Below are 24489 nucleotides of genomic sequence, written 5' to 3' on the forward strand. Positions count from 1 at the left end.
GCCCCTAGAAAGTGGAGCTTTTTCATGGAAGCCACAGTCATAGCCTCAGAATTGAGCAATTAAAGTATGGCTGTCACAGTTATGTATCACTCTCTTTTGCAGATTCCAGTAAAAGTCTGTATCTGAGTCTTCTTCATATTCACAAGCTAAACCACTTTCTGAATTACTTTTGAATAATATGGACATGCTTTGTATTTCTGTTCCTGTTTTTGAGGGTTTTTTAAATATTTTAGTTGAATTTGTAATTTTGAGTTATATTGAAGAACAACGATGTTTTATTAGAATTTCATATTCTTTTAAACTAACTTTATTTTTCCCTCTAAATAAATTCCATATTTCTGGCAGAGTAATGGCTTCTCTTAAAAGTCAGTTAGTAACTTTTGACGTGCGTGTTGGTCGCTCAGTCATTTCCCAGTCTTTGCAAATCCATGGACTGTAACCTGCCAGGCTCTTTTCTCCATGGAATTCTCCAGGCAAGAATACTGGAGCGGGTTGCCATTCCCTTCCTCAGGCAATCTTCCTGAACCAGGGATCGAACCCAGGTGTCCCATAATGCAGGCAGATTCTTTACCATCCAAGACCTTAGGGAAATCCAGCTTTTGGCATATAGAGACTTGATCTTTTCTTGTCTTTAGAATGGTTGAACTATCCATTATAAATTTACCTAACTAAGAAAACCTGTAAATTATTACTAGAAATTCTGCAGTATTTTAATTGCCTTCTTATAGTGATAAACTGATTTTGCATACAGTAATTCTTTTCCTCACTGTTACAACATTTGAAGGCATTTAAATTACAAATTTGCTGCTCAAATTGACAGCAAATTTCATTCCATGGAGTGCCATCAAAGTAATAACATAGTTGAGATGACAGACAAATATATATTTTATTCATTTCAAGTTTACATTGTACAAATAAAGACAAATATATCAGTAGTTACCCAACTTGTTGTAGGCAAGATGCATCCCAAAATCAGGAATATTACTGAAATGGCTATTTTGAAATGAGAGGTTTACTTATTATTACAGAGGTACAAACCAAATATTTTAGATAATGTAAGATATAAATTAGCATATAAGAGTTTTGCAAGAAATGTTTCTTTTTAAAAGTTATTTGTCTAACTACTTAGTGATTGTTATCTTTAACTCAAATCACATAATTTGAGCTATTTAAGAGATTATTTATTCCAGTAAAGTTCCAATATTTTTAAAGTTAAAATTTTTCTTTTAAAAACATTTCTTACAAAGTATTCCAATATATACAACAGATAGACATGATTGCTATAATTAAATTTGGGAAGTATTTCTTGGAGATTGTCCACTTAGCCTTTTCACATCTTTCTCCTGAAACCCTCAGCCCTTTCCCAAGTATTGTTTCCACATGATGCAGGTCAGAAACAGATTATGAAAAAAATATTATTTGAATGGAAGAGATGTGAATGAATACACTTTTGTCCTGTGTGGAAAGTGTATATTAATAAGACAATGAGTATTCAGTTAGCTATAAGTTTTTCCAGTTATCTTTCTGTTATTGATTTCTAGTTTAATTCCATTGTGGTCTGAGGCTAAACACATATGATTTCTATTCGATTACTTTAAATTTGTTAAATGTATTTTATGGCCAAGAATGCAGCCTCTCTTGGAGACTGTTCCACATAAGCTTGAGAAGATAGTGCATTCTAGTGTTGTTGAATGAAATAATGAAAGATGTTAATGACATCCAGTTGGCTGATGGTGTGGATGAGTTTAACTATCTCCTTACTGGTTTCTTTGTGCTATCCATTTCTGAGAGAGGAGTTTTAAAATCTCCAAAATTGTTACTAGATCTGTTTAATTCTCTTTGCAATTCTACCAGTTTTTAATCTCACAGTTTGAGACATGCTCTGTTGTTAGGCATGTCTATGTTAATGATTGTTATGTTTTCTTAGAGAATTGATCCCTTTATCATTATGTAATGCCCACCTTTATTCATGATAACTTTCCCTGCTTCGAAGACTGCTGTGTCTGAAATAGAGCTACTTCCGCTTTCTTTTGATTAGTGTTAGCATGGTACACTTTTTCTTCATCTATTTACTTTTAATCTGCTTGTGTCTTTGATATTCTGTCTTACAATTAGGGCATTTAGACAACCGACATTTAAAGTGATTATTTGAAAAGTTGGAGTAATAGCTACCATATATATTACTATTTTCTATTTGTTGCCCTTGTTCTTTGTTCCTATATTTGTCTTCCACTCTTTCTGCCTTTCTGTGAGTTTTAATTGAAACTTTTTAATTTTTTGGCTGTGATGCACAGCTTGCAGGATTGTAGTTCCCTAACCAGGGATTGAACTCAGGCCCTGGCAGTGAATGTACCAAGACCTAATCACTGGACCACCAGGGAATTCCAAAAGGAACATTTTATATTATTCCATTTTTCTGCTTTCTTGGAATATCAGTTATACTTCTTTTTTTTATTTCTTTAGTGATTGCCATACAGATTGCAATATTCACTTACCGCTAATCCAAGTTCACTTACAAATACCTTTGAACAACACAAGTTTTAACTACACAGGTCCACATTTAACATGTTTACTATGGTACTGCATAATCTGTAGCTGGTTGATTTCTCAGATGTGGAACCATAGACACAGAGAGTCAACTGTAAGGCTATATGCAGATTTTTGACTGCATGGGGGTTGGCTCCCCTAACTCCTATTTTGTTCAAGGATTAACTGTGATGTATAACCACTTCACAGGTAGTGTGTGCAATGTATACTAGCAAAACATTCCTAATTCTTCTCTCCTGTCAATTGTGTCATTACTGTAATTCATTTACCTTATATATAAGCATATATATATGTATATACATATATATGCATATACATATATATATATGGGGCTTACATATATATATATATATATAGGAGCTTCCCAGGTAGTGCTGGTGTTAAAGAACCCACCTGCCAATGCAGCAGATGTAAGAGATGGGGGCTCAATCTCTGGATGGAGAGCTCCTGGAAGAGGGCATGGTTCCCACTCTTGCCTGGAGAATCCCATGGTCAGAGGGGCACCACAGGCAGGCTACAATCCACAAAAGTCACAAAGAGTTGGATATGATTGAAGCAGCTTAGCACACACACACACATATAAACATATATACACAGTCATAATCAAATACATCGCTGGTATCATTATTTTGAACTATTATTGTTATTTGCTCAGTCAGGTCTGACTCTGCAACCCCATGGACTGTATGTAGCCTGTCCGGCTTCTCTGTCCATGGGATTTTCCAGGCGAGAACACTGGAGTAGGTTGCCATTTCCTTTTCCATTGAACTGTTACATTTTAGGTTAATTAAAAATAAGAAAAGTTCAATTTTACCTTTACTTTTGAGGGTCTTCCTTATTTTATATAAATTCAAATTTCTGACCTAAATTATTTTCTTTCCCTCTAAAGTACTTTTAACATTTCTTGCAAGGCTTCAAAAGTTTAATGAATTGGGTTACGGAGTTTTGCTTCATCTTCCATATTCACTGGACCTCTTGCCAAGTGACTACCACTTCTTCAAGCCTCTTTTTTCAGGTAACTTTTTTTTCGTTTTTTTCAAGACAACTTTTGTGAGATAAAACACTTCTACAACTAGCAGGAGGCAGAAAATGCTTTCCAAGAGTTTATTGAATCCCAGAGCATGGGGTTTTATGCTACAGGAAAAAACAAACTTTTTTCTTATTGGCAAAAATATGTTGATTGTAATAGTTCCTATTTTGATTAATGAAGATGCGTTTGAGCCTAGCTAAAGTAATTTAAAATTCAGGGTCCAAAACCACAATTGTGTTTTCACCAACTTAATAATTCTTTCATTTTTTACATTGAATGTTTCATTTCTTCTTTTTTTCCCCTTGGTCATTTTAGGTGGGGAATTATCAATTTTGTCAAAATTCTAAACACTTTGCCTTTTAGTTTTATTGTTTTCCTTATTGTTTAACATATTTCTATTGATCATTTCTTTCTTTATACTTACTTTAAATTTAATTTTCCATTTTTTGCTAGCTTTTTAATGTTAAGAATCTGATCCTTACTTTAGGCTTCTCTTTTCTAGGCATAATTTTATATTGATATTTTTATACTGTTAAATAAATCTACCATTATATCAACAACATTTCCTAATAAACCTAAAAAGTATGTATTTTTGAGGGGCTGCATTATATTTTCAATTTAAAATTTAAAAAAATTCCTTGCAGAAAATTTGACTAAATGTATCATCCAATTTTCTTTGATACAATGTAGAATAAGCATTATTATCTCAATAAAGCGTAGAATTAATATTTTTCATAGCTGAATTTTACTTTAAACTTCAGAAACCATGTCCATTCCCGATGTCTAGGTCTTTCAGATATATTCACAAAACTCTTTAAAAGAAATGAGATACAAAAAAAATTGAATATCCTATACAAATAAGCATTTCTTTGAAATGTAATAAAAATAAAATTCAGGAATGTGATAAATATTTAAATTAAATTTAAAAATATATATTTTTTTTGTTTAATTCATGCCTTCTTTTCATCACTTTCCTTGTCCCAATGCACTTCACCTACTTCAGTCCTGAAAGTCCATTGTTTCTGAATCTAAGACGGCACTGTTGGCTAAGAAGAAAAATATTTTGTCATAATGTAGAAGTTTCCATAAGTCCTCATATATTGCAAAGAACAAGAGTAAAAATGAATTTTCAGTCTTAATTCAACTCATATAAAATTAACAGGGAAAAAATAAACTTAAAAATAATTATTAGAGTTGTTATTCTTCTGTGGCATTGGTTTTATATTGCTCTGTTGAAGCCATAGAAGAAATAATTTGGAAAGTGAGAAAATTACTTGCTTCAGATGGTACGTTATTTAGTTAATTCTTAAGCAAGTTTAACATTGTCAAGCTTAAATTTTGCATGTTTCAAAATCATGTTTTGAACTGTCATTATTAGGGAGGATGATGATATTTTAACATTTTCATCCAGTAGAATTTCTAATCCATTTATGTTCTTCCTTGAATAATGGACTGCATGTTGTTGAACATAACAGCATTCTATTTGTGTCACTGGCAAGAAGCCCTATTTGACTTCAAGCTTACACAAATAGACAGAGCTCCTTTTATGGTTTACTGTAAGAGAATTTGGAAAATATTTTATAAAATTAACAATGACATTAAAAAAACAGTAACTGCATTGACTATATTCTTAGAAACAAAAGAATATTTGTAACTAGGAATATTAAGAATGTAAGTTCAAAGGGTCACTATTTTTTTATCGTGTGCTATCCAGCTGCTTATGATGATCTCCATGAATTTATGTCAGTCATGAAAATGCAGTGTATGTCAAGAATGCATTATGTTGTGTGAAGCTACTTAAAGGTTTTTATAGACTGTCTAGTCTTATTTTCTAGAGATTTGAGAAGTATGCGCAAGAACAAAAATTAAGATCCAAAAATAAACATTATATCTTTCATTGATGATTGACACTGTGTCAACATTTCATGTTCATAAAATTATAATTGATTTTTAATGAGTGATTACTATGTGTCAGACACCATGCTAAGACTTTTGCATGCCTTATCACTTCTAATTTGATCCAGATAGAAATCCAATCTGTACTTTCATTATGTGAACACTGAATATTAAAGAAGTTAAGTAATTTGCCCAGTTTAATCAAATAAATAGTGAATAAGGAGTCGCTGTGGGCTTCCCAGGTGGTTCAATGGTAAAGAATCTGCCTGCCAATGCAGGAGCCACAGGAGATGTGGGTTCAATTGCTGGGTCAGGAAAATCTCCTGGAGGAGGAAATGGCAACCCACTTCAGTATTCTTGCCTGGGGAATCCCGTGGACAGAGGAGCCTGGTGGACCACAGTGCGTAGTATCACAAAGAGTTGGATACAATTGAGCAGCTAAGCACACGTAGAAGATATGTCTGATGGTAGAACCCAGGCTGTTAACCACGTCTCCTCTCTACCCTAACTTTAAATCTTGAGTTTCGTGTGCAGAAAACTAAGAATTTGCAGGTAAGTCAACTTTATTAATTTAGAAACATAGAATCAAAACCATCCACATTACTAGTTTAGAATAACTCTTTCCCTATACTGTCTTTTTTAACATCCTAGATAGATAAGTTCAGCATTAATCACTGTACAATATATATAAGTTATGATATCTGTAAGCATTTTGAAAAATCATTTTCCCATTCTTTAATCTCCAACATCTTTTATCTCTGCAGTACCTGGCAAGGACAATTTTTTTAAAGAGACAAATATGTTTTGAACCATATATAGATTATAAATTTCAGCAATATATTTAGATGTTCCCACTGTTGACAAAGTAGTTTTATTTATAAGAAAATCACACTATTCAGAAACAAGTCTAGAAAAATTAACAAAATTAAGCTATGAGATCACATATATGCTACATCAAAAATTCCAAAAATAGACACTTTATTCTACATGTATACCATGCTTCAGAATCTGGGTTTGATGCATATACAGCCCATGATTTTATTTCAGGTCTAAATATGTGCAAGTGATAGCCTCTTTTACCGAAAAGGAAGTTTGTAAATAGTCAATGAATGACTAAAAGTGCGTTCAATATGTTTCTACCTAACGTGTAAAATAATGCTATATAAATTGTAATTTTCAAAGGAAAATGGACACTTCCTGTGGATTCATGATAAAACATTTATCTGAGTTGATGTATATGTTGATTTCCAGAATGAGTCAGATTATTTATCAGGGAATATTATAAGGGATAAACTGAATACAATCAAAACAAGTTCTAAAGAACAGTCATATTGACTAACAAAGTTTGAGACTGATGAAATAAATCAGTGATCAACATATTTATCCATACTAATATCCATTCTTAAAACAGATTACTTCATTGGAGTCCTACAATGGATTTCATGGTAAATAAATAATAATTCCATTTTTGACAATGGTCGAGAAATTTGTCAAGTGTCATGCCAAGTCATACTAGGAAACAATAGTTAGGATTTGCTCTATACCATCCATCTCTAGAACTCATTCTTTACCCTAAACTATCAAATGTTGTCTACAATAAAAAGTATCAATAAAACAGTATCTAAATTAAAAAATTGGAGCATATTATATTTAAACAGATAGTAGATATCAGGAAAAAATCCTGGAGTATTAGAATTCAGGGATCTGGGGACTGACCTCAGCTCTGGATAAATTAACTGTGTTTTATAGGCAACTCACTTTATTAACAAATTAACTCAATTTGTTAATTTGTATATCAAGAACATTGGTGGTGATGCACTTAAAATCTTCTTCTTTCCCACTCAATATTTGCAGACATCCAGCCACACTAGAAGTTGCTCTTTTATGAGGTTCTGCCACAATTTCATCTTTCACTCTCAGTATATAGCAATATTTACATTAACAAAGGTATAAAGTTAACAGTCACTCATGGTGTTGCCTTTATAGCTAAAACTATTGCTACTTGGCATGAAGACAACTTGATGATTCAAGACTACCTAATACAAAACAATATTAACAATAATACAAAATATAAAACAATAATACAAAACATATTAATTTAGACTTGAGATTTCAAATTTGAGTCAACTCAGATGCTAAGACTAAGGGCCATGAGATAACATATCAGTAAGAAAAGATCTCTTTGAGTCTATAATTCTATAAAATAAAATTTATTAATATATTAAACTATAGTTTTTATCATGCAGTAAATAAAGTTTAAATTTCCTTGGTAATTTTTAACACACAATATTAATACTAAAAATTAAGGTATGACACTAAATTTTAGCAATTCCTTAAAAATCAAGTTACACAAGTGAATCAGAAATCTTTTGTTGTCTGCAATTTGGTAGAAAAAGGTCTATTTTGATACACAAACAATTTATTCTCTTAAGAAGATACTCCAAATGTTATTGGGAATGCAAGCAATGTTTCCATTGATAAAACTTCATTTATGGAATACACCTTATTTACTTATTCTTTGACCTCAATCTATTCTCATTCCTCTCAGAGATCTTAGCTGAATACATATTGGAAAGTTTTATGGAATGAATTTATCTAATATGCTCAACTAGGTCTGTTCCTTCTGATTCATGTAAGGAAACAGCTTGGTCACTACTAAACTGCTTGAGGCTTACATGTAGCCTGCAAACACCACTGTCCCCCACGAAGCCCAGGAGAGGAGGCCTGTTTCCTGTTCCTTGCCACCAGCAATGCCCACCACCGCTGTGCACAGATTCAGAACACTCAAGTTTGTCCTCTTGCTGCAACTTCAGGACAGTCCGTTGTCACAGGCACCCATTTCCCTTAACAAGAAGAAAGGATCGATTTGCTTCTAGGTATTCATTAAATAGCATGAGACTATGGTGTCCCAGCTAATTTAGGAAACAGACCTAATCTCCTTCTACCCGCCTGTACTCTTACCCACCAAAGAATCTATGTTTCTTCCCTTTGTCCATAATCATTTTCAGATAGGTCCATTCTATATGTCCTCCATAACTGTTCTTTTTTTTCTTTTTTTAAGAAGTATATGGAGAAGAAATTAAGTTGTGTTATTTTGCTGACTTTGAACTAGAGAAAAATGTAGTGTTAAATTTCTACCTTAAAATATTCACAAAATAAAAATGAATTTCAGTTAAAGACATAAGCAATTATTTAAAAACCTATATAATATTGACTGCAGAACTGAGGGATATAATCATAATTTTGAAATATGTAATTACGGATTATATTAAATAACATCCAAAGCATAAACTCTAAGAAACAAAGCAGATATGTTAGCCTGTGTTACAATAAAAATATCTATACAACAATATATAAATGAATTAAAAGCTAAGTGACAAAACTGGGTAAATATTTGCATGTTTATAATAAAATTAAAATATATTTTAAAATATCAAAAATTCTTGTTTTAAGGAAAAATTTATGGAAAGAAACCAAAATATGAACCAATAAGTCACAAGAGAAGAAATAGTAATGGCAATAATCATTTTTTAAAATTTAAACCCCACTAATAAATAAAACAGAAGCAGAAGATATTAAGAAGAGGTGGCAAGAATACACAGAACTACACAAAAATTATCTTCACAACCAAGATAATCACGATGGTATGATCACTCACTTAGAGCCAGACATCCTGGAATGCAAAGTGGGCCTTAGGAAGCACCACTATGAACAAAGCTAGCAGAGGTGATGGAATTCCAGTTGAGTTAATTCAAATACTAAAAGATGCTGCTGGGAAAGTGCTGCACTCAATATGCCAGCGAATCTGGAAAACTCAGCAGTGGCCACAGCACTGGAAAGGATGTTTTCATTCCAATCCCAAAGAAAGGCAATGCCAAAGAATGCTCAAACTACCACACAATTGTACTCATCTCACACACTTGTAAAGTACTGCTCAAAATTCTCCAAGTCAGGCTTCAGCAGTACGTGAAGCATGAATTTCCAGATGTTCAAGTTGGATTTAGAAAAGGCAGAGGAACCAGAGATCAAATTGCCAACATCTGCTGGATCATCAAAACAGCAAGAGAGTTCCAGAAAAACATCTATTTCTGCTTTATTGACTATCCAAAGCCTTTGACTGTGTTGATCACAATAAACTGTGGAAAATTCTGAAAGAGATGGGAATACCAGACCACCTGACCTGCCTCTTGAGAAACCTATATGCAGGTCAGGAAGCAACAGTTAGAACTGGACATGGAACAACAGACAGGTTCCAAATTGGGAAAGGAGTACATCAAGGCTGTATATTGTCACCCTGCTTATTTAACTTATATGCAGAGTACATCATGAGAAACGCTGGGCTGGATGAAGCACAAGCTGGAATCAAGATTGCCAGGAGATTATCATTACCATCTGGTGCAATGGGAAGGCCCAGAGGAATCGGGTGGAGAGGGAGGTGGGAGGGGGGATCGGGATGGGGAATACATGTAACTCCATGGCTGATTCATGTCAATGTATGACAAAACCCACTACAATATTGTAAAGTAATTAGCCTCCAACTAATACAAATAAATGAGAAAAAAAAAGATTGCCAGGAGAAATATCAACAATCTCAGATATGCAGATGACACCACTCTTACGGCAGAAAATGAAGAAGAACTAAAGAACCTCTTGATGAAAGTGAAAGAGCAGAGTGAAAAGTTGGCTTGAAACTCAACATTCAGAAAACTAAGATCATGGCATCTGGTCCCATCACTTCATGGCAAATAGATGGGGAAACCATGGAAACCACAGCTGACTTTATTTTTTGGGCTCCAAATCACCGCCAATGGTAACTGCAACCATGAAATTCAAAGATGCTTGCTCCTTGGAAGAAAAGCTATGACCGACCTAGACAGCACATTAAAAAGCAGAGACATTGCCAACAAAGATCGTCTAGTCAAAGCTATGCTTTATCCAGTAGTCAAGTATGGATGTGAGAGTTGGACTATAAAGAAAGCTGAGAACTAAGGAATTGATGGTTTTGAAATGTGGTGCTGGAGAAGACTCTTGAGAGTCCCTTGGGCTGCAAGGAGATCCAACCAGTTCATACTAAAAGAAATCAGTCCTGAACATTCACTGGAAGGACTGATGCTGAAGATGAAACTCCAATAGTTTGGCCACCTGATGCAAAGAACTGACTCATTGGAAAAGACCCTGATGCTGGGAAAGATTGATGGTGGGGAGAGAAGGGAACAACAGAGGATGAGATGGTTGAATGGCATCACGGACTCAATGGACATGAGTTTGAGTAAACTCTGTGAGTTGGTGATGGACAGGGAGGCCTGGTGAGCTGCAGTCCATGGGGTTGCAAAGAGTTGGACATGACTGAGTGACTGAACTAAAATAACTGAAATAATTAGAAAAATGTACATTAAAATGGTTAGAAATAATTTTTAACTTATCATATTCACAGAATTTTACATAAAGATATAATATCAGCTCAATGTGAGTGTCGGAACAAGACTTCTGTCTCATAATGTTAGAAGGAGCAGAAATTAGACAGATTTTTAGTAAGGAAATTTGAGTGAAAAAATATGTTAATTTCCTAAAATGTAAATAGCTTGATTTGAGAGTCTAGATCTTGAATTTACTTGCCATTATTTGCACCTGGTATTATTGTACACACACAATAGATTGTATTTTTTTTACTCAATTATTGCTAAAATTATTTACTCACAACTCTGGACTGAATTATTTATTCAAAAATACATTTCCTTGCCCCATTTAGATGACATTAAAAATGTTATTCTAGATAATATGGGATTTTGATGGTTATTTATCCCTGGGATTTTCTTCTTACTAAACCAAAATAGAAACATTTGAGATATATATATATATATATATATATATATACATATATATACATATACATATACACATATACATATATATGTAATATTTGTTGGCTTAGAAATCAACTCCAAAGAATAAAGATCTAGTTTGAAACATTCTTGCAATAACTGTTAAAACAGCCTCAGTTATAACATATTCTTTTCTTCCTATCTTGTCTCCTTCAATTTCTATATCTAAATTCTAACATGTATCTTGATTACTCCCATGTTCATGTAAATAATTATTAGCTGTACCTTTAGTATGTTTCATACCTTTGCTGTGAATTATAAGAAAGAAAAAAATGAATATGGTGTAGCCTAGCCCTCAAAAATCTGGCTGGTGAAGCAGACTTGTATATAACAAACAACAAAGATATTAGGACAGAAGTGGTAAACATTATAAGAAATAAAGTTCAGCAGAGGCAAGGAAGAAGAAAAAAACTAATTCCAACTGGTGGGTTAAAAAAATTTCATTGAGTCGACATTTTATGCACATTATATAAGACTGATACTTAAATATTGCCTGCAAAATTGTGTTTCCTTTCTGTCTTGCTTCCTCTTTCTTTCTGTTTCTCTCTTTTTCTTTCTTTTTACAATTATGTTCCTTAAATTTTTTCAAATCAATACCTATTTTGCAAATTCCTAGAAGAACTTACGGTTTAACGAGATTGTTTAGTAACTGCTTGGTGAAATAAAACAATTTTCTCCGGTGTTTCCTTTCTAGAAGTCCAGATTTTCAAATATTGGAGAGTAAAATTAAGATGAGAACACACACCCATATATTCATTAATTTGATGTTCAGTGGTATTAGTAAAGGTATTGATGAGAAATTTAGAAACTTACTTCTGAAATTTAAAAGTAATTATAAAAATATTACTATGACATTTATTGATTTGTGTGTGCATTATACCCATCATAGTAACTAGGAAAAAATTAAAAATTAATGTATCTTACATAAAGATTGATTTACTATAATTGTTAATTTTTTTTTTGGTTGTTACTCAGGTTTTTGGCAACTTTCCCCGCAACGTAGTTGAAATCTTTTCTATTCATGAGTCACCGACACATGGGAAAGACAAGTACTATTTCATTTAACTCCAAAGTCCTCTAAGCATTTGTTTCTCCCTGATCCTTCAGAATGTCCCAGGCCCCCTTATATTCCTCTGTTTTTCCAATTTGTACTATTGTCTTGTGCTCCTCCCAGGATATATGTGCACCCAGCCCCGCCACAGACACCATAACACTTTGATAAGTCAAAGAAATGTTGAGTTTTGTTCCTTGTTTTTCATTTTGAATGCGGGAGAAAAAAAACCTACAAGTTGCCTCTTTGGTAGGAAATAACACATTCCCCTAGCTAAGGGTTGAGAGGAGAAACCAGACAGTATAGTGGTGAAAAGAGGCACCAAGGAAGGAACAAAGGGCCCGGGCAGGGCTCTAGAGAGTTCTCTGGCATCTGTGAGAAGAAAGGAAGTGCAAGAATCGATCTCTCTGTCTGGAGCCTATTCCCACTGCCTTTCCGCTCAGGGAACCATTGCTCATCATTTAAACCTCAATTCAGCTGCTACCTTCTCTGTGCAGTCTTTCTTGGTTGCTTTAGGAATGACTAAGCATTGTGTGTGTGTGAGTGCATGCTCAGTCGTGTCCCAACTCTTTGCAACCCCATGGAAAGTGTTATTTCTATTTGATTTTACACAAACTTCAATAAAGGCAAGCATTACGCTGTTTTGTGTTACCAGCATGAAGATGTCATTTTCTTACAAAGAAAGAGTTCAACCCCTGTTCCTGAAAGAGAGAGCGCTTACTTCTAAGTTGCTGGAGTTATGGCCTGAAATGCTCTTAAGCTGAAGAGATGTTTCTCAATGAAGAAAGCAGCCAGGCTAGTTTTTAATTTTGTTGACTGAGGTATGCAAGTCGAGAGCCAGTACCAACCAAATTGCCTGATACCGTAAAGAAGGGGAAAAGAAGTTGGGTAAGTAGATAAAAGTAGAGAGATAACAAGCCTAGAAAATAAAACAAAAGTCTCAGAGTTTAAAGAAGTGGTTCCAGACAGAGAAAAAGAAAATGCATTACACGCTGAAGTATTTCCAAACTGCAAGAGTGGTGGTGATGATAGTGAGTTAATACACGACAATGTGTTGGGTCCAGCCTCCGAGTAGCTGTGGGTGGAATTCGAGCTTCCCATGTGGACTCTACTTGTTTGTTTACAAACTATACTCTCCTGCAGGTGAGCTAATGGCAAACACATGCTTTTTCATTTTTACATTTCCAGTAATTCACATAGTACACAGGCTATCGGTTTAGTGAATAGTGGTGGGAAGAATAAAAAGGAGGAGACCAAACTGTGCCTAAGCTCACAGTGAGAAATTGAGTGAGTTAGCTTGACCAAGCCATGTCGGTACCAGTGCAGTCACTAGATATGGCCAGGGACTTCGTATATGTGGGATGCCCGGAATGTTTATCACTCAGTATCAAGTATATGGGCGTCCCAGCTGGCTCAGAAGTAAAGAATTCGCCTGCCAATTCAGAAGATGCAGGAGACTGAGGTTTGAACCCCAGGAGGGAAAAATTCCATGGAGAAGGAAATGACAAGCCGCTACAGTACTCTTGCCTGGAGACTCCCAGGGACAGAGGCGACTGGGGGGCCACAGTCCACGGGGTCGCGAAGAGCGGCACCTAACCAAGCATATGCACATCAACTACTTAACTAAAGTGTTTTCCTTCTGCTGATCTGTCACCTGGGCACATTCATTTGGGGAACCTAGAGCAAAATTCCCATCATACCTGTGCCTAAAGAAAGCCTTTATTTTCTAGAATAAAGAAACAGAAAGTCTGTCCTCTATGTGAGTTATGCAAGTGATCTGTGGTTTCCAGTATTCCAAAATCTGGTGTTAGCATTCATAAGAGTTTGTTGTTCTTTTCATTAAGAAACTCAGAATAACAGCTACATACTACAATAAAATTTTTAAAGTTACATTCAGGTTTTAAATATAGTAAGCCTTGGAAATTTTTACTCTAAAATCACAGTGCACATTAAAAAAAATAAATATACATTCAGAATGTATATTTCAAAGCATCACTGTTTGGATAAAACTGAGGGAAACTTGTGTTTAAAACAGACAAATATATAGACATTAAAAAAGAGACAATTCTAATGAAAATAAAATCTTAGATAAGATTTATTATGTTATTATGTTACTCACTTCAGATATTAGACTTGGAGAACCTAGAATTTCCTTTCCATTTTTTGAAAGTGGATCTGAAGCCTGTCTGAAGTAGGGAAATGTGAAAACTATGGCTTAATTTTTTTTTTTTTTGGCTTAATTTTAATAGAAGAAAAAAAAAACTATCAATATTTTAGGGCTATGTAGTAGAAAATGAGAATGAATTTCAAAGGTTTTTAGTTAGGCCAGTTACATTTTTCTGTGGTTTTCATTCTATCCAGTAGGTTATCATGCTTGCATAGTTAAAAATGCCAGAGGAATGCACTTAACTGAAGAATGCGGATCAGAGAAAAATATTGTTTATATAGTGGGAGGTGAGATTGTTCCTGTAAGTGGAAAGCCTCAAGATACCTTTCAACTAGCCCAGTGTTAATAATCTCTTAAATTTTAATATTCTTGGCTTGTTCCTATATGTTTTGCTCCAGATTATTCAAGTTCAGCCATAGCAGTCCTGATAGTTTCGAGATAATATTTCCTCTAAACTTATTACTTGCATCTTGTCTTAACATTCATATCATGACATTTAAGAAATTTAATATATCCATTAGCTTTTCAGCTTTTATCAAATCATTCAAGAAGGTTCTACAAGGCAGTTAAAAAAATAACCCTGCAAAATAGAATTCTTAAATGACTGCTTTTTTCTTTCCCAGCCTTATACCAGTCTGCAACTATCATTCTAAATTAGAGACAACGTGACAAACTTTATTAAATAATATAAATTTACATCTTCCAACAGTTAAAAGTTTTACTCAACTTCTGTCCAACCTGTCTGGGAGATAACCTGCACATACAATGAGAGTGCCACAGAGACGAGAAGTCACCGAGGCAATGCCATGTCGGTGTCTACGTGTCTTGTGAATATTACCGTATTTCCAGTGAAAAGATAGAAGAGTATCTTCTAATAATACCAAGGGACTAGTGCAAGTGCTAGCCCTAATTGGTCATTTCAATCTGATTGCTGTAGACACTGCTCCATATTATTAACTCATCAAATGAGAAGAGTCTTCCTGGTTCCCATTGCCAGGAAACAGCCAAGGCATAGGATGTAAAATCCATAAATAGTGGGTTTATCCCAAGTTAACGTTTGAAATGATTTTGACCACTACACTCAATCTAGCCTTAAATAAATTACATTAGCTTACTCCAAACTGCTTGAAATATTCCAGAACAGAGACCAGTTCTTCTCAAAATTAAGATATTAATTTTAGCAACAGGTTTTTACCTGATTGCATACCAGCTGCTAAACATGGAGACCAGCACAACCTCATGTGTTTCTTTTTTGGCTTCAGTTTGAAATTTATTTTGTATTTTGGGTTCTTTATTAAAAGTCTGTGCTTTATTTCATTAGCCTCTGTGTTAAACACTGTACCTAGCATAGTAGGAACCTACATAGTAGGAACTGAAATTGTGACAAATAAGTGTCATTGAACATGCTTTGTGTTCTTCTTTCGGTGAAATCCTTAGAGAGAGATATGCTTCCTTGAAGCATTAGTGCTGGTACTGTGAAAGGTTTCAGTTGAAATGATGGCTTTAAAGATAACATTCAGGCATTTAGCTTGGGCCACAATACTCTTGTCAGTCAGGTGGGACTCCCACTGAAATTTTGCCCACAAAACAGCTATCTGAAAACCCAGGCCCAGTGTGTGGGTGACAAACTAGGATTGAACTTGACTCCAAAGCGGGGGAAAAAAGTTTACTTGAAGGACTAGTCATTACATTTACTTCCCATGAAAAACTATTTACCTATATAAGTAAGATGAACATTGAACATGCGATCTAGATGGAAATGTTGCTGTAACATGTAATTTACATCTGCTGATCAACATGTAGTTCGTCAGCAGGAGTAGCTCTTATACAAAACAGCAAACAGGAGTAAGGAGTAAAGTGGCTGTGTTTGTTTAGCCCTAAACAAGCAGATAATCCAAAGAATTGCCACCCTCCCCACTTTGCTAAAGGGAGTGAAAACATGATTGTATTTAGAAAATTCCAGTGTGTATATATGGTAGACACATTTCATATAGCCAGCCTTCCCCAACTTCCTTTATGAACTCATGCTCCTGGAAATAACTTAGGGCAAACTGGGGATGAAGAAAGAAAACCAGATGAGCCAAAGCTTTTCCTCTCTGTCTCTGTCTCTCTGTCTCTCGGCCCCTTCTTCCTTGCTTTAACTGATTTGTTCTTCATTTTTAACTGGCTTTAGCTTAACTGATTTTTTTTCTGTCACAGATGTTACTAATGATGCATAAATTGCTGGAACCAATGTGGAAAATATTGCACAAAAGAAATGCTATCCCTTTAGTTTTATTGCCAGGTATAATTGATTCCATACAGTCTGGCCATCATTTTAGTTGACTCTATTTCTTCCAGCACAGAAATATATGATCTCCCACTGACTTTTGATGTTTTAGTTCTTCTCAGTACTTAGTGATATCAATTATTTTGCGGAGAATGAGATAGAGTAAAAGAGTCGTGTTTACCTAAACTGCTCAAAAACTTAAAAGTAGGAAGTGACCATTTAAATACCTTACTGACTTTGCTTTATTTTTTCATTTATTTATATTTTAACTCATTTTCTGATAGCCAGCCATGATTTGACTTTTATAGTTTAAAATCTATCTTATCAAGATTAACAGTCTATAAAATGTGCTGAAGTTCTCTTAAAAATGTATAATTATAGGCCCTTTGCCACAGAGTCTCCTTAAATAATATTTTATTTGTATTTGATGAGCTTTCTTTAAATATCCAGCTTTAGATTATAAGGAGTTTTGCAACTAACTTGATACTTAAACAAAACCCCCACAATTATGTCTACCCCCTGAATATTTTTATGCAATAAGTTCTTTTCTCATGAGTCATACATCACAGAATCATACTGAGAAATAAATCACTCAAACTTTTTAAATAATTAATTTTACTTTTTTATGGTGATGTGTATTTTGAGTAAGTTGAAACCAGGAAAAAAATAGTGAAAATAAGCTACCTGGTTTATGTGCTATGTGCTCATGTCTGACTCTTTGCAACCCCATGAACTTTAGCCCACCAGGCTCCTCTATCCATGGGATTTTCCAGGCAAGAATACTGGAGTGGGTTGACATTTCCTTCTCCAGGGGATCTTCCCGACCCAGGGATGGAACCTGCATCTCCTGCCTTGACGGGCAGTCTCTATAGGGCTGTGCCACCTGGGAAGCCCATACCTGGTATATATACCTGTTTATTTGTTCACTGTGTGGTGAGGTCTCCTACATAAAGGCAGACTTTGACGATCTCATAGCTTTTTTTTTCTTCTTTATAGTACTATCCATAAATGATGTAGGTCATAGTTGAAGAGAAGATAAAAATTTGGAATATGATGTCCAAAGCATCCCTCTCACTCCCAAAAGCATCTTTATTTTGTCTTCAAAATATTCCAGAATGTTTATTAAAAAGCATTTGCAAAACACATGGAAACATTTGCAGAAATGTTACATAGCCAACACTAATGGAATACTTTTTTAAATATCACTGTCTTTATAGATCTTTAGATCTGCTCATCATTTGGTGTTCTTGAGAAGTCAAAGAAAGGAATAATTAAATACAAATTACATTTCCCTGTATCTATACAGAATGATTTTATCTTATGTCCACCTAATCTATTCATGGCAGTATAAGACTTCAAGACTGTAGTAGAAGAACTTGTAAGCTTCCCAGAACATAGGTTCTAGCCTTGCCTATAAGTTAAGCACAAAGAAATTAAGCAATATAATAAGTATATTTGAAAATAATGATGGAAATCTATCAGAAACAAGAGATAAAATGCATAGTTTTGTGTTTTATAAGCACCTAGTAAATAGATAGCTTGTGTTCAGAGAAACCCAGGGCATCTTTCTATTAGTTAAATGGAAATAAATAGACATCTGGCATATATTGAAAGACATTTTTGTAATAAAACCTTCACTTTGCATCAGTCTAAACTATGACTTTAAATCCATGCTAATGATAAATGCTCGCTACTGAAAGGTAGGAAAATGTGTTTGTGATCTTCTCAATCAGTTAAGACATAGTACAAGTAAGTGTCTGATTTTGCCATAGCAAAGCTTAAAATAAAGGCAGTTAAAGTACCATGTGCTCATCTAATATGATGCCAAATAACTTGTAAGACCCAAAGAAAGTTTTATAGGTACAGATAGCTGTGCCTTAATTGTTTTATTTCCAAGAGAATTTACTTTATTCCAGTTAGAAGCTTGCTCTGTAAAGAGAAGAATATTGCATTTCCTGTTTTCTTTTTCATTTGAAAACTAAGAGCAAGGGGGGCCATCTGTTTGCTGGGGCTGGTGACACAGGCAATTCTGCTTCCCTTGGGTTCCTGATTGGCTCCCAGGAGCGAACCTTAGGGACAAAGCTGGAGAAACCGAGGTTCCAAACCTGAAGATTAAGAGCCACAGTTGCCAGCAGCCAGGAGTTATCCCTAAGCTGTAGTTCAGGCTGTCATCTCTGAAGTTTACCTTGAAACGTTAAACGGGGGAAATAGAATTACTTAAACTTATTTTTATGTCAAAATTCATGGTAGTTCAAGAAATATATTTTGAACTCACTCAAAATAGTGAATTTAAGGAAATGTATTATTATATAAAGACTTTTCTTCAACTCATATAATTGAATGTTTTCATTGGGCAAATAGGCAGAAATATACTCAATCAGTTTTGTTGTGGAAAAAAAAAGTGAACCATTTTTCAATTTGTGTTACAAATAGATTTCTTCTTTTTTAAACTTTTTTTTTTATGATGACATGAGAATTCACTTTTTTATCACTGTCCTTTGCCTCTAGACAAATTGATAGACTCCTATGATTTTAATCAGTATTTCCATATTGTTGATTCCCAAGTCTCTTGAAGACTCCAACCTAGGCTGAAGCCCAGAAAAGCTCCAGAATAATAGAAATAAATCTCACTACACATGCACATCTCAGGATATCTTGAGGACAATTCAGATTTATTGCATCCTGAACTGAACTCTAATCCATACTCCTTTTAAAAATAAAAACATAAATAAAAACTATCTCCCCTCTTCTTCATTGTCACAATCTAATCTAAGCCTAGAAATCAGAAATTGTCCTCTTTAGCCCTATATCACTCCCTCTACTACATCCAATTAGTGACCAATACACGTCACTGATGTCACTTCACATTTGTCTTTTTTTAGGGAGGGTGGGTAGAATTGTCACCACTATCATGATTTCATAATTATATTTTGACCTCTTTATCCCCCACATATATCCCATCTCTATGCCACTGTCAGAGTAAAATTCCTTCAGTGTAAAAGAGCTAATCTTATCTCTTAAAAATTCCATTCCATCAAATTCAAAGTTTAGTGTATTGTATAAGAGGCCCCATGATCTGATCACCTTATTGCTTTGTTATACTTCCATCTCTCCCCTATACTCATGGCTTTCTGTCCTACACAAACACCATATATACCAACATCATATATATAAGAAATTAAATTACTTGAAAGAATCTTGCTCTATTGTAACTCCACCCCTTTGTAAATGCCAGTTCACCTACCTCCTTTTTCCACAGTTTGCTTTTGTTGGGGTGATGAATTCACATTAAGAGTAAATATCACCTCCTTAATATAATCACCCTGACCCCTGGAAGATTATCAGTCCTTCCTTGTGCTTCCCTCAGGCTTCCCTGGTGGCTCAGATGGTGAAGAATCCGCCTGCAACGCGGGAGACCTGGGTTTGATCCCCAGGTTGGGAAGATCCCCTGGAGAAGGTCATGCAACCCACTCCAGTATTCTTATCTGGAGAATCCCTATGGATAGAAGAGCCTGGTGGGCTACTGTCCATGGGGTCACAGAGTCAGACACATGACTGAGTGACTAAGCATACTTCCTTGTGCTATCATGGTAACTTATGTACCTACTCTCTTTCTTATAGTTTGTCTGTGACTGTTGACATTGCATATTTCCTCACTAGACTTGGAGAAAGGTAAGTGCAGAAATCCTATGTTATTCATGTTTGATTTCTCAGCACTTTGTCACTCTGCTTGGACATTTTTGCACAAATGATGATCAGGAAATATATCCACTATGCCTTAAAAGACTGGAGAAATATTTTCTAAAGGAGGACGAGTGTCGAGGTATGAACTGATCCATTTCTCTAGTACCTTAAGGACAAAAATACTGACAGGATGGGATGAAAGTGAGATCTGAAAACAAGTTACAGGTTGATGATCATTTGCTTCACTCAACACTACCAGTGTTAGTCACTCAGTCATGTCCAGTTCTTTGCAGTTCCACGGACTGTAGCCCACCAGGCTTCTCTGCCCATGGGATTTTTCCAGGCAAGAATAGGTTGCTATTCCCTTCTCCAAAGGATCTTCCCAACCCAGAGATCAAACCCAGGTCTCCTGCATTGCAGGCAGATTCTTCACCATCTGAGCCACCAGGGAATAAACACAAGTATTAGAGCATTTCTCAAAATCCCATCACCATACATGCTTTCATTTTAGCCTCAAACTATCATCTGGACAAGGAGATATTTACTTATTTTACTGATGAAGACACTAACTACTAGACAGGTTAAATGATTTCACCAGGCAGAAAGTTAGAAAATGTAGACAACAAGAATTAAACCCATAACCTCTGGCCGTGAGTCCAGAGTTCTTTCCTTTCACATCATCAACTGTACAAACAAGGTTCAGACATGTATTTTTGACGTTGGATGTGTGGAGTCTTTCATAATCTCTGGTCAGATGCTGAAATGAAGTTAGTAGTGTAAGAGATTTAGTGAGAGATAACCCCCAGGATCGTAGGAAGCAGGGCTGGGCAGAGAGAGACCCAGATTATAACGCATTTATGACAGTCTTAGTCAACCCAAAGGATAACTCAGGAGCACAGATGGCACATTGATAAGTCTCTCACTGCAGAAATCGCCAGGCTCTGCTGTCCTCATTCTGCCTGTCATTGGCAGGGAGCTACTATGGGAGTACCTGACCTTGGCTTGAAAGTGAGACCCATCCTTCAGGCACTAAGAGCCGGAGGCTGTCAGTTAAACTTGCAACTAAATGGTAAGGTCTTTCTTGAAAGTACAGAAATAGTAACTGTATTCACACTTAAGCAGTCAAGCTAAATAGGAAGCTAAATGATTGTGCAAATGATGCAGCAAGAGATAAGCAGAGAATTAACCCAGATTGCAGAAAAGAACTTAGCTCTGAGGTGGTATTAGAGTAATATATGTTTTAAAGTCTTGTTTCTAGAAAAGTGTGCTCCACCAAAAGTCCACATGAGCTATATTGCTTTATGAATTTGTCTTCCTTCTCCAAGAAAATAAGTTGGCCATGGTCAATGATTATTTTCTAACAGTCTTCAGAATATGAGAAAGTATTTCCTTATGAGTCACATAATTCTATTTTGGTGACTTGTAAGCAAGTTTGTACATGAAACATGAAAATGGAAAACAGCTGGCTTCAAAATTTTGTAAATGAGAATTTTCTTTAGTAGTTTATCAGTTTATAGAATGCATAAGATGGCTTAGAATTACTATAGTCCAAAGTTGTCAGATGATTCCTGAAAGGCAAATCCAGTTTCAGTATCAAGAGAACGTAAAACATAAAAATACAACATACTGTTCCAAGATTTCTTAAATAAGAAAAATTTGTAGAGATGCATGGCTAAGTATTGGACAAATTAAATAATCAGCTTGAGATTGGTGGAAATAATGTTGTTAGAAAAGTCATTGCTGAGGAAAAACACATTTTCAGCTGTTTCTCAGTTTTCATCCTGTATATATTACAGCAATGCTTATGACTATTTTGCTAAAGTGAAATAGGATTAGCTATCTACTCATAGGTATAAATAAATTTATCTACTGATTTACAGATGCAATGTTACTTAGATTGGTAGGTGTGTCTAAATCATTTAGAAGTCAAGCAGATACAGTTCAGTAACTATTTGCAAGACAGTTGAAAACCATTGGCTTATATTTTTCAGAGGATTCTGAAGAGAATCAAAGTGTATAATTCTCATCAATATTTATAACATTCCCCTTTCAACCCCCTTCCTATTTGTCATGTATAGTCATCACTCTTCCTCCATCCCCAACAAATATTTTTTTTCCTTTTCCTCCACTTCCTTTTCTCTATCTTTTATTATGAAAGTCAACTTAGTCAATCTTTAATAAGCTAGAATCTTTTTAATTTCAGGGAGAGAAAAAAAGAGAAATATTAATCTGGTAACAGCAATATTCTCTTTGAGTAAGAAATATCATGAATACAAACTAATTAATATAACTTTTGTTCTAGTCACATTTTGCAGAGCTCAGATTTCACAATATTATGTAATGTTCAGGCATTATGGAAAAAACATTTTTAGAATATCTGACTCTTAACAGAATCCCATTTCCTACTAATTCCTGGAATTCTTCCTTACAAGACAAATCCATCTTCAATGCCGCTAACTTTACAGTTAGCATCTTGGCCTTTAACAAGCTTTGCCCTTAGGTCACCTGGGACCTGCAGGCCCAAGGTCAGGATTCCTAGGATTTCTGCTGCTTACAGTACACATGCTTCTCTCTATGTGTGGGCCCAGTGCATCCTACAATGTATTTCCATGGTTACGGTAACCAAATTGTGACGGTATATAAGACTTCAACGAATGGCTGAGGACGATACAAGAAAACAATCAAACAAAAAATGAGTTAAATTGAATACTCTCTCTGGGCTATATAGTACAAAATTTATAGGAAGTTCTTGTCATGCAAGTTGTTTCATAGGTACATAATAAAATTTAGTGGTTTAGAAAATTTTGTTTTCTTTGGAAATTCAAATTAACCCTTTGATTATGAAGTAAGCATACATGGCAAAAACTATACCAAGAAGACCTTTTGAATGTTTCTGTTTTACGCTGTTCTGTTTTGGATTTTTGCTATAGAGTTTTTTTTTTTTTTTTTTTTTAAATAGAGATTCTTAATCCAGCAGTTTATATTATGTAGGTGTCAGCTGGGTTATTCTACATCTTTTGTTGTAACTTCTTAGGCAGCTACATGAGGCATGAAGGTTTTCTCTAGACTAAATGAGACTCTAAGAACCAGGAGCAAGTCAGGAAGACCCCCAGTCTAGCATGACCTGTAACCTAGGTTCACTTATTTCATGGAGCACAGAGGTAGAAAGAAGTTGGAGCTCCGCATGCCACAATCCCACTTGCAGATTCAGCAATCAATGTAGGTATGCGAGAGTGACATGGAAGGATAGGAAGATTCTTTCTTGCCACTACTTCTGAAGGAGCATAAATTTCTATATTTTGGCTTAGTTTAGGAATACTGAAAAAAAAAATGTATATATATATATATGGTTCTCCCTACAGTTTCAATCCATAATTCCTGTATTCGTTAGGCTTAATTTGTCTGTACCTAATAATAATCTGATGAAGAAGGCTATGGCACCCCACTCCAGTACTCTTGCCTGGAAAATCCCATGGACAGAGGAGCCTGGTAGGCTGCAGTCCATGGGGTTGCTGCAAGTCGGACATGACTGAGAGACTTCACTTTCACTTTTCACTTTCATGCACTGGAGAAGGAAATGGCAACCCACTCCAGTGTTCTTGCCTGGAGGATCCCAGGTACGGGGGAGCCTGGTGGGCTGCGTCTATGGGGTCGCACAGAGTCAGACAGACTGAAGCGACTTAGCAGCAGCAGCAGCAATGATAATCTGAAATATACATACTGATTTTTCACTCACATAACAGATGTCATAAAGTAGCGTTCAGCTATCTTTTGAAAGTTTTATTCTCATCACACACCCGAATAGCCTCTGAACTTTGTATTATAAAATTTATTTCATAGTGCACAAACCACATGAGCCTTCTTTCTGTTTTTTAAGCATACTCTGCTCATTTCTGTTTTAGGGCCCATAAAATATGACCCATTATTGATCTGAGGGTCTGTTAGCCTGAGCTATTCAGAAGT

General features: G+C 35.2%; 1 long non-coding RNA gene across 1 annotated transcript in view; it reads left to right on the forward strand.

Moving 5' to 3' along the window:
* LOC133051062 (uncharacterized) overlaps positions 1-24489 on the forward strand; it is a 113699-nt gene that overhangs the window by 55306 nt on the left and 33904 nt on the right. The window contains exon 2 of the long non-coding RNA XR_009691770.1: positions 20464-20514. This is a non-coding gene — a long non-coding RNA (uncharacterized LOC133051062). The remainder of the gene's footprint in view (positions 1-20463; positions 20515-24489) is intronic.

This window comes from Dama dama, chromosome 33 (genome assembly GCF_033118175.1).
Source record: "Dama dama isolate Ldn47 chromosome 33, ASM3311817v1, whole genome shotgun sequence".
NCBI classification, from domain to species: Eukaryota; Metazoa; Chordata; class Mammalia; order Artiodactyla; family Cervidae; genus Dama; species Dama dama.